We start from the raw sequence: 14,991 nt of genomic DNA, 5'->3' as shown, positions 1-14,991 counted from the left end.
TACCAATAGGAACTATTCCTTGCGGTTTTGGAACCAAGGTCCATACCTTGTTTTGATACATCGAATCCATTTCAGATTCCATGGCTTCAAGCCATCTAGAAGAGTCAACATCCTTGACTTCCTCTTCATAGTTACTTGATACATGAGGGCATAAATTGGCACCACATGGGAAGAAAAGCTTTAGCCAGAAAAGCACTAAGGGCAGGATACTACTCACCCACCATGGAAGCAGATGTGAAGGACCACGTCAAAAGGTGCGAACAATGTCAGAAGCACGCGCTGATCCTTCGCGCACCCCCGAAGAGCTGCAAACTATCACGGCACCATGGATATTTTTCAAATGGGGAATAGACCTACTAGGGCCTTTTACTGCGGCTGAAGGACAACTCAAGTGGTTGATAGTGGTCGTTGACTACTTCACTAAGTGGATCGAGGCTGAACCCCTCACCACTATTACCTCGGCAAGGATACGAAGATTCTTTGAAAGAAACCTAATTAGCCGATTTGGACTTCCTGCTGAGATCATCACGGATAACGAAACACAGTTTACTGATAAAAAGTTCCAAGAATTAATGACCGACTTAAAAATCACACATCGGTTTGCATCAGTTGAACACCCTTAGACTAACGGACAAGCCGAGTCTGCCAACAAGGTGATCATCAACGGGCTAAAGAAAAGGCTCTTTGAGGCTAAAGGAAATTGGGTGCAACAACTACACTTCGTCTTGTGGGGTTACAGGACGAGCGCCAAATCTGCCACAGAAGAAACCCCCTTCAAACTGATATATGGGTGCGAGGCCATGATCCCGGTTGAGATCGGCGAACCATTCTGGAGGAGGGTACAAAGATTACAAGGAACTGAAGCTCAAAACAAGGAGGCACTCCTTGTGGAACTCGACCTGCTGGATGAATGCAGGGAGAATGCCGGATACAAGAATATGATGGCGAAGCGTCTAGTAACTGCCAGATTCAATAAGAAGGTCAGACCTCGGTCATTCTAGGTCGGCGACTTACTCTTAAGGAGAGCAGACATCGGTAACAGGAATGCCAGAGATGGGAAGCTCGCCGTAAACTGGGAACGCCCCTATAAGATCAAGGATAATCTGGGAAAGGGAGCCTACACCTTGGAAACTATCTCCAAGAAACCAGTAAAGAGGACTTGGAACGCGGACCAGCTGAAGGTCTACTATAGTTAGGCTTCTAGTCCGAAGTTCGAGACAAAAAAGATGAGCTATTAAGCTCGGTTAATAGTTAGATTTACTTCTACGCAAATAAGACAAGCTATTAAGCCCAGTCAGTAGGTAGATTTATTTCAAAGCAAATAAAACGAGCTTCTAAGCTCGACCTTGTAAAGAGATTTCGTTTGAAATGCAAATAAAATGACCAGTCATTTAATTTCTGTCATCCGTGCATACCGATTTCCATTCAAGTAATTGAAGCCCCAAAGAGCTTCACGATCAATTAAAGGAATACAATTTTTGTTGACGAACAAAAGATAATCCTAGATCGGCAAGCAAAAACCTCGGCGAATCGCAAGTCGAATAAAATGAGATCGAAAGCGAATCTCGGACATCAAAAGTAAGCGAGAAATAAAGCAACAATCTCAAAGAAATGAAAGCATTAAAAGCATAAGTTGTAAAGCCGAACCAAGGCGGCAATTAAGTTTCGACAAAATAAAAAAGGGGCTCAAAGGCCCCGTAATCAAAATTACATCATAAGGTCAGCTCGAGGAGAAGTGACTGGAATATCGGCACTAGTCTCCTCTCCATCGGCACTGCCAGAATCAGGAGATCCGGGATCAATAATGCCGTCCTTTACGCTGTATACCACATCCATCCCATCAGTGATAAGACCGGGATTCAGAACCCGAGCTTGAGCTACAGCATTGTCGAAGGCTTTTGTTGCGGCATTTATGACCACGACCCTAGCCTCTTCAAAATTAGCTCGAAGTGTCTCAATCTGGGCATCCTTGTCAGCTATGGACTTTGAGAAGGACTCCTTTTCAGCACTCAAACCATCCGCCTTAGCGGTAGCCGATTCCAGATCTTTCTTGGCCTTCTCTAGCTCAGACGACAGCTCCTGAACCTTGACCTCCAGGTCGGACTTCAACTTGCTTAGCTCTTCCACCTTATTGGAAAGGGACGAATTGGAAGCAAGAGACATGTAAAGACTCTGGTTGAGATCCTGGAAGGTTTGAATCAACGAGGTGGTCTTTAGAGACTCCTCCTCCATTCGTGCCAGCATGCCCCTCACAGTAGAGGTCAAGCCCGAGTTGCCAATAAGTCCCAGAGGAGGCTTCAAGGCGGCCCTGAGTCGGTCAGTAACCCCGACCCTCCACAATTCTCCAGGCTCTAGAGTAATTAGGGTCCCTGGACGAGCGGTGGAGGGAGGAGGAAGAGGTGATCACAAAGGAGAATAGACATCAGTCATGATCACCTCGTCACCCACTGAACTGTCGCTGATCACGGCGTCAAACCGTTGTTTTTTGGATACCTCGGGAGACGAGGCTTCCTTGGCTTTTCCCTTGCCGAACTTCTTGGGCAGAAACTTCATATACTCGGCGCTTGTCATGCTAACTGCAAAAAGAGGTTCAAATATTAGAACTCAAATTATAGGACACGTCGGAAAGAAGCTATAAAAGAAAACGACATACCGAGCTCGCAGAGGAGATCCTCTCCAAATTTATTCACAATCCGGCTAAGATCGATAATGCCGAATTTCTTGGCATATCCAAGAAGAACGGACGTCGCCAATATTTCCGACTCGGAAAGAGCTACTCCCGGGGTAGCATAATCTTTGGGATGCCGTTGATAATGACTCTGCATCCAGTAAAGCTCAAACCGACTCGCCAGGTCTCCATCGTTTCCCCAAGACGAGGCAAACCACGGTAAGCAGTCCGAACGAGCTACTACTCTGAAGTAGGCGTCCTTAAAACCCTTGAAAGATTGGGAATAAGGGATAAAAATACCCCGTTTTGGAGCGCCTCGGAGAGTCACCCAACCCTTTCTCTCCTTAGCCTCAGCCCCAGTCCTGGCTGTATACACATTAAAAAAGTGTAAAAAAAGGTAAACTGTACAAGGAAGACAGAGGTAGGTGCAAACTTGTTCAAAACTCCAGATAAAAGCCCAGGAGTTGGGAAGGCGCAACCCGAAGTCTACGAATTACTGCCATCTGGAACTCGGTGAAGGGAAACCGAATCCCCAACTTGGTGATCAGATCTTTATAAAGAAAAAAGAAGTGGGGTTCGTCTAAAATAGGCCCTGCACACACCAGATAGTCACCTGCTGGGAGCATATCCACCCCACTGGGGTTTCCAACCAGAAGTTGGGCCACATCAGCAGGAGACATCGTTGACCGCAGGAGTAGGACCTCGTGAGTGACCCATTTCTGGACATCGGACTCCTCCATTGTTGTGGTCCTGGAACACGAAGGGTGAGGATCAGTACAAAAATCATCCAAATACGATCTAGGACTTCCGAGATCGGATGGCAATGAGCATGGACTCCACGAAAATGGAATGGAGCTTTCAGAACTACTGGCGAGGTCAACAAACGGTACCCGACTTGCAGCAGAGTCAGCAAAGCAAGAAGGGACGATTGATTCAGGAAAGCCTAGCTCGGTCGAAGAAAGACTGGAGGAGCTATCACTCAAACCAAGGGGAGGAATCCGATTCAGAACGGGCCTCAGACCCAGAACAACATGGGAGGACGACAATATGTAAGACAAAGGGGCAGGCTCAGGAGAGGAACTCAACCTAGGAATGGAAGGACTTGCTAAAGGAGGGCTGTTGATTCCAAAATTAAGTTGACCCTGACGACCCTCTCCTTTCCGACCTCTTTCTCTCCTACCAGGGCCACCCCGGGATCTCCGCCGACCTCCCCTATGACCACGAAGAAGCTGTTGAAGCTTCTCCTCCTCGGTGTATTCCCTACCAAAAAGCTAGTATTGAACTGATCGAGGTAATCGCCCCACTATTCCTTTACTCACTTCGTCCCCTCGGCCGGAAGATAGGCCAGAAGAGGAGCCAGGGGCACTCATTAGAAACCCCAAGAAAAAGTGTAATCGATGACAGAGAACCCCCAAACAAAACAAACAGCAAAACATGCACCAGACAAAAACTCGAAGTTTTAGAAGTAAACAAAGGAAGAAAGGTACCTGATCAAAGGGAAACGAAGAGGAAACAAATGATCTTAGAACCAGGAAACCTTCGGCAGTTCAGGCCAAAAACGACAGTAAGAAACCAGAAGTGCACCAAAAGAAAATGCGAAAGAAAAGCTTGAAACGGAGCAAAAGACTCTGGACACTCACCACACACGAAGCTGCGAGGAGTGAAAACTCTCTGGAGAAACCGAAGTTGCAAACTTAAAGGCAACCCAAAATAAACGTGAGGCGCGAAGTTGGAGAGGTTTCTAGACGGTTGAGTAGTGGGGGGCAAAGAGGGAATTTCACCCAAAGTGCATTAAAAGCACTCAATCATGACCTCTGCAATGCGCAATACGGCGCGCCCTGCACGAAGCACGAACCCCCAATAAGGGGAAGGCACATGGAAACTTACAACCGTCACAGCAGGCGTGAAACGAAAGGTCAGGGGAATACGATAAGACCAAAACCCCGACCTTCGAGCCCAAACGTCGTCTCAAATATGGCAAGTCAGGCATGAGCTTGATCATAAGGTCGTAAATGAAAACGGTAACCCGGCCAAGACCTTCAGCTCGATCGCAGACATGATGAAGTCGAAGATCGGATCAAATAATGCTTGAAGGTAGGAAACGAGCTCAGGAAAAATCCGATACGCTAAAGCTCGATTTCACATGCAGAAACCAAGGAAGATCAAGAAGCGTTACGCGAATGGTCTCGGCAAAGGTAATTCCGAGCTAAAACGCAGAATGGTCTTGTGCGCAGTGATTGGGACCTCGGCTATAAGCCTAGTATACAGTTGATATACATTATCTCTGAGCGCATACCATCCGGTATAGCAATACGGTCTATCCAGGACCTAACAGGTTCAAACGTACTTTTTATTGTCCTCTCTGCGGATATATTATCACTACCCATGCAGGTTGCTGCCAAAGAAAAATAATATGTAGGATAATCATCAAATATAAAAAATCAATCGCTCATTTCCACAGAATTTATATTTAACGAAAATATCCAAAACAATGAATATACAGTCATTTTAGAGAGAAAATATATTGTCAACGTTTTTATTTTTTATTTTTTATGGCGGTTTAAATTACTGCAGCTATATAGCCATAAAATGGCCTTTTGACCCCACTAGAGTACTTTGTAGAAACTATCACCGGAATAGTTTCACACTGAAATGAAATACCAGATCAATGCATAACGAGGCATGCAGTGAATCACGTTGAGAAATGATAGCAGGGCAGCCGCGTCCTTTAAATTTTTTAGAGCCAGTGACGGGTGACTGATGGAATGGAACGCGGCACACAGGGTGTCATATTAAGAGGAGATACCATAAATAAACAGTAGAAAGCAATCTATTATTGATGCTCCGTTTTATTCTTTGAAGCTTCCTATGTTGCATACTCAACCGCTTAATCTTTTAGAACAATTAATTACATGATATGCTATCATAGTATATCAACAAGTATTCTACCGTTCGATTCTTACTTTTCCATTCTTCTAATAAAATAAAAAATTAAGCAGAAAATAACCATAAAAAAAACCTGTGCATTATCTATACTTCAAAGTTCAAAAAAAAATTCACATAAGAGTTGTTATTAATAAATGGGAATACATTTCTCATATTATATGAGACAATTGTTTCATGCACAAATAAAAAAAATAACTGAGACTTATTTTATTTTTTTCTATTTTTTTTTCTCAGTGAATTTCACCTACTTTTTTGCGTGTGCATGGAATAATTTTGTCTCATATAATGAAATGTATTCCCCTTAATAAATATAATAAAATTATTTATGTGTTACATGAACCACCTTGACATGACTTGCATTATCAGCAAGGCAAAAGGTGAAAATATAAGTTCAAATAATATTGTAGCCTCAGCTTTTATAGAAAGATAATACGTTTACAGCCTAACTGTTGGTCCGTGTGTCCTTAACCCGAGTTGCTTTCTCTCAAGTGAAGGTTAGAATATCAGTTTTGTGATGTTCTCAAGGTCCGTGTGCCGCATTCCATTCCATCAGTCACCCGTCACTGGCTCTAAAAGATTTAAAGGACGCGGCTGCCCTGCTATCATTTCTCAACGTGATTGACTCTAAAAAATTTAAAGGACGCGGCTGCCCTGTTATCATTTCTCAACGTGATTCACTGCATGCCGCGTCGTTATGCATTGATCTGGTATTTCATTTCAGTGTGAAACTATTCTGGTGATAGTTTCTACAAATCACTCTACTGGGGTCAAAAGGCCCCATAAAATGCACAATCACGTTCAGTCAATTATGGATCAAAATATCGTGGTTTTTTTATCCATCTAATGCAAAACCAGGGATATATTACCCGTATAATTTTTTTGGAAAACTATTTACCAATCTAATGCAAGTGAAATGTGCATAGAGAGGATGAGTTCAAGTCATACAATACCCACAAACGCGACTTGTGAAAAAGCCTAAATTGTCAGCCATGTGTCGCGCTTTGCAAAACACGCATGGGGGACATGCGTGACTTGAACGCACATTATTAGAATGTGCATCTTGCATTGCGCTAACTTTTACATAAGTTGAGTATGAAGATGATACACGACTTAAACGTGCACATTTCTCATACGTGTTTCGATCGCATTAAATTGACAAATAGTATATTTAAAAAAATTACACTAATTAATTATTTATTTTTTGCATTTTATTGGTCAAAAGGCCTAATATCGTGAATTTCTTATTTTCAGTATTGTCTTGTTATATTTCTTGGTTTACAAGAAGGGACAATGATTTTGACAATTGAGAGGTTAAGATTTAATTAGTGATTTTGATCAAGTGTCATCAAGGGTTATATGAGAAAGATTACCTATTTACATCATCCTCTTTGGCGAATGTAACTGGGGAAAGAAAACCTCTATACTATTTTCACCCTAGAACCTATTTTTCCTTTGCAAATTATTTAAGTTTACACAACCCAATTTAAGAATTTAACTGAATGTATATATAATTTAAAATATGCAAATGTCCAATATATGTCGTTGGGACGAGGTCAGCGTGGAAGTGGTCAAGGTTCGTGAAGTCTAGCACTACAGCTCGGCACTTGGAGCCTGCCAAATTGCAGAAAACAAAAAAATGCATAAATAAGAGATGGAAAGAAAAACACAGCAAAATTTTAACGTGAAAAATCTCCCCTATTGCAGAGGAGTAAAAATCAATAGACCTAGTCCAAAAAATATTTCACTATGAAATAGTAGGATTACAAGAGTCAAGCTTCCTTAGTATTACTAGAGGTTTACAATCAAGCTTCACCAATAATAGAAGTTATAGGTTCTTATCTAAAGAGGTCTCAATCAAATTTCTCCTTAGAAGATTCTTACAAAAGTCCAAACTTGGATAACCCTTTCAAAGGGTTTTACATTTCTTTATCTAGAAAAGATGAAACCATTCACCTCCTTCTAGAATCTCCATCATAATGTGGTGTGTAGCATTCATTGAGGTGGTGATTCAGAAATTGAGCCATGAACCCATAAATATGGTGCATGCTTAGCTACCAAGCATTAGTGAAGTAACAGACCCCAACAATCTCTCCCTTTCGACTTTAATGTGTCTGGTACAATGCCCTGGCACCCATGCAATAGTCTCCAAATTTCCTTGCTGGTACTAGCTTGGTCATCATGTCAGATTAATTTAAGTCGGTGTGCACCTTGATGAGTTCGAACTATCTATCCTTTAGCACATCCTGGATCCAGTGATATCTCACATCAATGTGCTTACTGCAAGAATGATAGGTTGAGTTCTTCGCCAAATGAATTACACTTTGATTGTCACACTTTAGCTCGTACTTAACTTGCTTATGGTCGAGTTCAAGGAGGAATTTCTTCATCCGCATCATCTTCTTGCATGCTTTAGTTACGGCTATGTACTCGGCCTTGGTTGTTGAAATTGTAACACATTTTTTAGTTTCGATTTCCTAGAGACAACACCTACTACGAAAGTCATCAAATAGACCATCATTGACTTCTTTGAGTCAACATCTCTCCTTAAATCAGCTTAAGTAAAGTCATCTAGCTCAACCTTACCTTATCCAAAGCAGACTTGAAGTTTATTTAACATACTTGATGAACCATTTAACTACTTCCCCCCAATCCAATAGTTTATGCCAAGTCAGAACTCGTACACACCATTGCATACATCAAACTTTTGATAGCGGACTGATACGAGATCTTTAGCATATCATCATTTTCATCATCAGACATTGCCTCTGGCACAACTTTATATGTCTAGGTAAGGAGGTTCTTACTATTATGGCTTTGCCCACGTTGAATTTCTTCAAAATTTTCTTAATGTATTTTTCTTGACTTAGCAACTTTCTTTGACGGTCTCTTATTATCTTAATTTCAAGAATATGCTTTGCAAGGATGAGGTCCTTCATTTGCGAAGGACGAACTCAAAGCCTTCTTTAGGGGCATATCGTCAGCATATAAAAGCAAAATTAGAAAGTCTCTAGCCTCATACCTCTAAACGAATGTCTTCGTGAATTTGTACTAGGCCATGAAGGATTCAAACTTCTTATACCACTGTCGAGGCTCTTGTTTTAAGTCGTAGCTCTTCTTCAAATGGTAGACTAGTTCTTCTTTACCAGGAGCTCAGAACCCTTTAGGCTGCTCTATATATATCTCCTCTTCAAGGTCGCCATGAAAGAATGCAGTCTTAATATCCATTTTCTCAACTTCTAGGTCCATTGAGGCAGCCATGGCTAAAATAGTTCGGAAGAAGTCATTTTCACAATAGGATATTAAATTTCTTCAAAATCTACTCCCTTCTTTTGGTTACATCCTTTCGCCATAATTCTAGCCTTTGGTCATTTTCTTCTTTCTTAATCATATAAACCCACTTTTTCATAGCTTGTCTTCCTTTTGGAAGCTTGATCAACTCATAAGTCTGATTTTCATGCAAGGACTCCATCTCGTCCTACATTGCTTTCTCCCATTCTAAACTTATAACTAAGTTCTTTAATCTATAATAACAATACAAAAAAGCTTCTATAATTATGATCATCCATTTATACTTTTTAAAAAGTGAAAAGTATATAAATGTAGACAAAAAATCAAGTTAGAAAAAAGTAATTAAAAATTTCAACACCACTTGATTTATAGTAACAAAAAAATTGAAATGGTTATACAAAGTTTTGTTTTACTAATTTTTACTAAAAAAATAACCTATGAGGAGTAAAACAGATGGATAAATGAGAGATGGAGAGATATGCACATAGTGATTTTAACGTAGAAAACCTCCTCTGATGCAGAGGAGTAAATATCACAAGACCTAGTCCAGAAAATCATTCACTATGAATAGTAGGATTACAAATATTCAACCTTCTTTAGTCACACTAGAGAATACTCAAACTTCACCAATAATGATAGTTACAGGGTTCTTCTTTAAAGAGGTCTCACACTCAAGCTTCTCTTCAGAGGATTCTCACTTAAAAAACTATTTGAGCTTACACAAAGGGTTATCATATCTTTATATAGGTGAGGTGAAACCTTCTACCTTCTTCTAGAATCTTCATCATAATGAGGTAGATAACATTTATTGAGTTGGTTGTTCAGACATTGAGTCATGCACCAATAAATGTGGTGTATGCTTAACCACCAAGCATTTAATAGAGGAATGCACCCCAATAATTCTTCACCCATTTCTACTTTAATGTGATGGGTTCAGCAGCCTGGCACCAAGACAACAATCTTCATACTTCCTTCTTTGCACCTACTTTTTTGACATGTTGGATCAACTCAAGTCGGTGTGCTCCTTAATGAGTTCGAGCTATTTATCTTCTAACATATCCTGGATCCAATGATACCTCACGTCTATATGTTTTATACAGGAGTGATAGATCAAGCTCTTCGCCAAGTGAGTTGCACTGGGGTTGTCACATTTCAACTCATATTTGTCTTGTTCAAGGTCGAGTTCAAGGAAGAGATTCTTCATCCACATCATCTCCTTGTAAGCTTCGGTAGTAGCAATGTACTCAACCTTGGTCATTGAAAGTGCAACACTTTTTCGAAGTTTCAAGTGTTAGGAGACAACTCTTTCGATAAAATTCATCAAGTAGCCAGTCGTCGACTTCCTCAAGTTGGCATCTCCCCCTAAGTGTGCATCCATAAAGCCATCCAACATGACATTACTATCTCCAAATCATAGGCAAAGTTTCGTTTTTCCTCTGAGGTACTTAAAGATACATTTAATTGCTTTCTAATGCTCCTTGTCGGGGTTTGTTGATACCGACTCAACATTCCAACTGCATACGCCATGTCAGGATCTTCAACATCTCGTCCTTTTCTTTATTAGACCTCAAAAATTAACTTTGGCTTAATTTTTTGTGTTCGGATAAAGGGTTGTTCACTGTCTTAACTTGATCTATGCTAAATCTCTTTAAAATTTTCTCAATATATTTTTCTTGATATAGCGATAGAAGCTTTCTCTGATTGTGTTTGATGATTTTTATTCCAAACATTTTCTTTGCAGGGCCGAGATCTTTTATTGCGAAAGATGAGCTCAACACCTTCTTTAGTGTGTCTATCTTCGTTTTGTCTTGCCTCAAAATAAGCATGTCGCCAACATATAACAGCAAAATTAGAAAGTCTTCGACCTGATTTATTTACAAATATGTAGTGGTCGGCCTCTGTCTTCATAAATTTGTGCTAAATCATGTAGAAGTCAAATTTCTTGCACCACTGTCGAGGTGCTTACTTCAAGCCATGAAGGCTTTCCTTCAAATGGAAGACCAAATCTTCTTTTCTTGGAGCTCGAAACCTTTCAAGTTGCTCCATATAGATTTCTTCTTTTAGGTTACCGTAATGGAATGTGGTCTTCACATCCATATGCTCAACTTTTAAGTCCATTGAAGCTACCACAACTTATACAATTCGAACTGAAGTCATCTTTACTACAGGAAAGAAAATTTCTACAAATTTCACACCTTTTTTTTGGCTCTATCTAGTTAGGATTCACATTGACGTTCTTCTGGTTTTTCTTCCGAGTTCGGTAGTTTGGTTTCTTGTGTATGGGCTTCCCACAGTAGAAGCATGTCAGCTCATACTTCGGCCAAGACTGGCCTTTAGGCTTGTCATGACCCTAACTTTTACTTCGACCCTGAAAGTTGGACCTTCCTCTGCTCTCAGCAACATTTACATCGAACATGCTAGATACACCTCTTTCTCTTCTCCTGGATTCCTCGTTCAAGGGGCAGTCAGTCACAGTATCCATTGCCAGGCATCCCTCAAGGGCCTAGTTGCTCAACATCACCACAAGTATTCTGGCAGCGAACTGAGGAGTAACAGAGCCTGTAGCTCATAATTAATTTTTATTTCAACCTTTGATGGCTGATTCACAACACCTTTATATGTGTTTAAATGCTCAATCATACTCATGTCATCCTTATATTCAAGCTTCCCAAGTCAGCAAACCAGATACGCCTTGTTCCTGGGAGTTTTCTTTTGTATCATGGACTCCAGCTGTGTTCATAGTTCATGAGCATTGATGAACTGGGATATGTACTCAAAGAGGCTTTTGTCAATTTATTTTCTGATCATGGTCATGGCCTTTCTGTTCACGATCTCCTATTCTTTTTTGTTTCTGTCTTCTGGTATCTCAACAGTGGGGATGAGCTTGTAAAGGTCTATGTAAAATAGATGATCTTCCATCATTGGTCTTCAGTGTGTAAAGTTTTCTGCAGTCAGTTTGAACATGTCTCCGCATGTGAAATAATGTTGTTCTTCATCTTGTCTAGTCAGAACTCTTCAAACTCGGACTATGATACCACTGTTGGAACGGAGTCCCTCAATCAACTTGGAAGCAAGCCACAGGTCGGCCAAATCGCAAAAAAATAAATAAATAGAAAATGCAAAAATGAGAGGTGGAGAGAAAAACACGCAATAATTTTAACGCGAAAAATCTCTCCTGATGCAAAGGAGTAAAAACCATAAGACTTTGTTCATAAAATTTTTCACTATGAATATCAGGATTACAAAGAATCAAGCTTCCCTAGTCAAACTAGAGATATACTCAAATTTCACCAATAATTGTGGCTACAAGGTTCTTCTCTAAAGAGGTATCACACTCAAGAGGATTCTTGTAAGAACCCGCACCGTTAATTAAGGTATTTAATTAATAAATTACGAGAAAATAAGAAATGATTCCATAATTGACCCTAATAATTATTTATGAGGCTTAATAATCGTAATAAGTGATTAAGAATGCTGAAAGTCACTTTTCGGAAGAAAAGTGCAGATACCGGTTCTGCTAGTCGGTATAAATGCGTGCCGAAAAAGTATCCCGGAAAATTAATGTAAGTGCATGATAATTACTAGAATAATATGTAGGACTTGTAAAACGAGTTTCAAGTCCAGATAATGAGAACTGGTGCTGGAAACCGGTACTGGCTTGGAAAAGCGCGTACCGGAAAAGTGCTCAGAAAATTATAAGAAAAATATCATAAATCTTAGAAAATTATGTAGTTTCATAATCCAAAGTTTGGGATTAAAATGCTAAGCGTAGCAATTAAAGTTAATACTGTATGTTTAAGTGCGTTGGGCTATATATACTCCTTTTAAGGGCACAAAACCCTAGATACCAGACTTTGAGCGTGAGTTGTTGGTGGAGGCTGACCAGTTTCTGTTCCTTTGGCCTTCTCCCTCATTCTTGAGCCAAGTTGTGACCTTTATTGGTTTATTTCACCCTTTCTTCTTGTATACACTTGGGTGGTGACTTGTGAGTGTGGAGAGTGGGCTTGGGGGAGTGCTCAGCCACTGTTGGTGAGGGGTTTTGGGGCTGACTTGGTTGGATTGGTTGTGAGAAGCTTGGCTTTGGTTTTTGGAGGTCCAAGTGGGGAACTTTGCTATAAGGAACCAACCTTTATGGTGCTATTTTCGTGCACATCTTTGAGTCAGACTTGAGGGGCTGTGTTGAGCTCCAAGAGCATCTCCTTTCTCTGTTTTAAGCCTTTGGTATGTATACCAACCTTTGATCATGAGTTTAATGCTTAAAAATAAAAGCTTGATGCATGTTAAGGCGTAAAGATGATAACTTGTTGTGGGGTAATGTTGAACACACCTAGAAATGCATGTTTAGGTGTTTTAAATCGTTAAAAACCCAACCTTGGAAGGATATCTTCACGAAATGCATTTTCTGCATTCTGTCATGAAATATCCGGATATGTGCCCGATGAATATCCGGATATGTGATATCCGGATATGGGTTTTGTGTATCCGGATACTAGGTATCCGGATATGGGATTATGGATATCCGGATATTGCATATCCGAATACGTCCAGTGAGATATCCGGATATTGCATATCCGGATATGGTCCCGAGGAATATCCGGATATTCTGGGATTTCGTAGAACAGTAGCTGTGCTGTGTGTACAGTAGGCTATTGGGGGTTTGTGGACCCTAGATTGATGAAGTTGAACTTCTGTATTTAATGGATTAAGCCAGAATCATGGGATTAAGGGCTTGTGGCTTTGTTAGAAGCTTTAAGACTTGAAAACGTAATGAAAAGGCGTTGTCTTTAAGTTTTATGCTTGTGTTGCATTATTATTGATATAGTATTTGTCCATAACAGATTGTGAATCTGCTGTGTTTGGACTTTGAGCTGTGGACTCTTGGCTTTTGGAGTTAGCTTGCAAGGTAAGCTTTCGTGTCCTCGGTTTAGCCATGTTGTGGTTCCACCATGTCCCATGGGGGTATGGTTTATGCATGCTGTGTACATGCTTTTGGACATTTGATATGTTGATTGAACTTTACATGTAATGGCTTTTAATATGCATGTGTTGTTTCATCTTGATGGGAAGCCTGAGTATGTAGCGCCATACAAGATGGTGTACCGGGGTGAATGCAAGTGGTACCTGCACTGTCTCTGGCCAGTAGATTAGTATTGACACACATGACATGATTATCTGCTGCATTGCATTGTTTTTGAAATGATAAATGATAAACTGCTTTTGAACTTATATTGCACATGTAAGTGAGCTTGGGGTGGAAGATCCTTGAGGACTCACTGACTTACTGAGATTTCTAGATTAGAGATCTTACCCCACGTTTGGGGAATGCTTATTTTAGGATCAGGTAGTATGGGTACTGATGCCTCAGGCGGCGGGAGGCCGGAGCTTAGCTGATTTTGTTGTTTCTGCTTATTTGTTAGCATGACTGGATTTGGATGTTGTTTATGTTTTTCGCTATTTATGATATGATGTTGTTGAGACTGATGTTGGGCATGTTGCCTTATTTGAGTGAGCATGGGGATTGTCCATGACACTTTCTGTTAGTACTTGTAGTTTGGAGTTGTATAAACTGTTAGATGGTCCGGTCTACGTTGTTGTAGTTCCGTGACTAGAGCCACACTTATATTATCTATGTTATGAGGTATTTCAGTTAGCTGTTTTATTGCAATTACATACAGACGATGTTTTATTAATTGATTATTAAGCAAGTTGGTAATGTTAATGGCATCATAATTGAAAAGAAAAAGTAAATCCGCATTTTAATTAAGCGCAGCTTAATACAATATTATGATAACATTACCGGATATATACGGGGTGTTACAATTCTCGTTTAAAAAACTATCTGACCGTATACAAAGAGTTTCCATATCTTTGTATGGCCAGGTGAGGTGAAACCTTCCACATTCTTTTAGAATCTTCATCATAATGAAGTATATAGCTTTCATTGAAGTGGTTGTTCAGACATTAAGTCATGCACTAATAAATATAGTGCATGCTTAGCCACCAAACACTAATGAAGGAACACACCCTAACTTGAAACTTAATAATAGTTGAAGTAACAAAAATTGATAAAGAAGGACATAATATATATA

The sequence above is a fragment of the Gastrolobium bilobum genome, unplaced genomic scaffold, assembly GCF_033153095.1.
Source record: "Gastrolobium bilobum isolate Gb01-03AN ecotype WA unplaced genomic scaffold, APGP_CSIRO_Gbil_v1 utg21772, whole genome shotgun sequence".
Lineage (NCBI taxonomy): Eukaryota > Viridiplantae > Streptophyta > Magnoliopsida > Fabales > Fabaceae > Gastrolobium > Gastrolobium bilobum.
The sequence above is the reverse complement of the archived record's forward strand: the minus strand, read 5'-3'. Positions refer to the sequence as shown.